General features: G+C 34.7%; 1 pseudogene across 1 annotated transcript; it reads left to right on the top strand.

Annotated features, from left to right (window-relative positions):
• The first annotated feature begins 381 nt into the window (after positions 1-381).
• On the top strand, positions 382-1673 carry LOC105500444 (annotated as a pseudogene). The gene has a single exon (XR_001000030.1). The product of XR_001000030.1 is annotated as a nucleophosmin pseudogene (transcript).
• The last annotated feature ends 725 nt before the right edge of the window (positions 1674-2398 follow it).

Raw genomic sequence — 2398 nt, 5'->3', positions numbered from 1 at the left:
TCATTTGCATATTGTCTATGGCTGATTTCATGCTACAATGGCACAGTTGAATAATAGCTACAGAGACCATATGGTCCCCAAAGTCTAAAATGTTTACTATCTGGCCAACCTCAGGTCTAGAATTTAAAATTATTAGAATTAATAAAACAATTTACCAAATTGTCAAATATGTCAATAAAATTAATTGCATTTCTTAAATATGTAATAAGCACTTAAGACATATTGATGTACACATATGCATGCACAGTCAGTCACAAAGTATTTTAGAAATAGTAGTAAAACTAACAGAATTACAGAAATTATCTTTTTAAGAAAAAAATTAAAATTAATCAAAGAATTTGAAGAAAACTGAAATAGATGTAGTGATATAAAGACATCATAGCCCTGGTGTCATTCCGTCCTGCGCGGCTGTTCTCTGGAGTAGCGTTCGTGTATCTCCGTCCGCCTTCTCTCCTACCTAAGTGCGTGCCGCCACCTGATGGAAGATTCGATGGACATGGATATGAGCCCCCTGAGGCCCCAGAACTATCTTTTCAGTTGTGAACTAAAGGCCGACAAAGATTATCACTTTAAGGTGGATAATGATGAAAATGAGCACCAGTTATCTTTAAGAACGGTCAGTTTAGGGGCCAGTGCAAAGGATGAATTGCACATTGTTGAAGCAGAGGCAATGAATTACGAAGGCAGTCCAATTAAAGTAACACTGGCAACTTTGAAAATGTCTGTACAGCCAACGGTTTCCCTTGGGGGCTTTGAAATAACACGACCAGTGGTCTTAAGGTTGAAGTGTGGTTCAGGGCCAGTGCATATTAGTGGACAGCACTTAGTAGCTGTGGAGGAAGATACAGAGTCAGAAGATGAAGAGGAGGAGGACGTGAAACTCTTAAGTATACCTGGAAAGCGGTCTGCCCCTGGAGGTGGTAGCAAGGTTCCACAGAAAAAAGTAAAACTTGCTGCTGATGAAGAAGATGATGATGATGATGAAGAAGATGATGAAGATGATGATGATGAAGATGATGATGATGATGAAGATGATGATGATGATGATTTTGATGATGAGGAAGCTGAAGAAAAAGCACCAGTGAAGAAATCTATACGAGATACTCCAGCCATCAACACCAAGATCAAAAGGACAAGAATCCTTCAAAAAACAGGAAAAAACTCCTAAAACACCAAAAGGACCTAGTTCTTAGAAGACATTAAAGCAAAAATGCAAGCAAGTATAGAAAAAGGTGGTTGTCTTCCCAAAGTGGAAGCCAAGTTCATCAATTATGTGAAGAATTGCTTCCGGATGACTGACCAAGAGGCTATTCAAGATCTCTGGCAGTGGAGGAAGTCTCTTTAAGAAAATAGTTTAAACAATTTGTTAAAAATTTTCTGTCTTATTTCATTTCTGTAACAGTTGCTATCTGGCTGTCCTTTTTATAATGCAGAGTGACAACTTTCCCTACCGTGTTTGATAAATGTTGTCCAGGTTCCATTGCCAAGAATGTGTTGTCCAAAATGCCTGTTTAGTTTTTAAAGATGGAACTCCACCCTTTGCTTGGTTTTAAGTATGTATGGAATGTTATGATAGGACATAGTAGTAGCGGTGGTCAGACATGGAAATGGTGGGGAGACAAAAATATACATGTGAAATAAAACTCAGTATTTTAATAAAGTAAAAAAAAAAATAAAAAATAAAGACATCATACTCATGGGCAGGAAGACCAAACACAGGAAAGACTCAAGTCTCTAATATCCTCAAATTCAATTTAATTCCTATTAACTGTAACAGAGTTTCTCATGAAACTTAAAAATGTCTTTTTAAAATCTAAATAAAAAAGGAAAGTATTAAGAATATTTAACATAATCCTAAAGAAAATTTTGGCAGATATTCTTCTATCAGGTGACAGGTTACAAAATAATATTTAAATCCAAATACTTTTGAGGTAGGAAAATCATGAATAGAAAAGATAAGGAAACACAAGACAGATGCAGATAAATATGAAAGCTTGATCTATAATGAATGCATGAATGAAAGCTTGATCTATAATGAATGCTGTATTAGAGCCTCCTGAGAAAAAGATATATTATTTAGGAAATAGTACAAGAAAATTGTTTATCCATAAATATACACAAACAATTTTACATAGATTAAAAAGTTAATTGTGCAAATAATTATTTAAAAATTTTAAGTAGAAAATATTGGTCACATTTTATAAAGTCAGAGTAGGAGCTTCTTTCTCTGGAAAATGTAAAATGCACAAAATGTAAATGAAAAGATGACTTATTTGACACCACTAAAATTAAGAAGAGTTGTTCAACAATCAGTGTATATCATAAAAACAACGAAAGCACAAATCATGTCCATACAAATTTCCCGTGTAGTTAGCCAACAATGTGTTAGTATCTAGAA

This window comes from Colobus angolensis, unplaced genomic scaffold (genome assembly GCF_000951035.1).
Source record: "Colobus angolensis palliatus isolate OR3802 unplaced genomic scaffold, Cang.pa_1.0 Scaffold664, whole genome shotgun sequence".
Taxonomy (NCBI): Eukaryota; Metazoa; Chordata; class Mammalia; order Primates; family Cercopithecidae; genus Colobus; species Colobus angolensis.
Note: the sequence above shows the minus strand (reverse complement) of the source record. Positions and strands in the feature narration are given on the sequence as shown.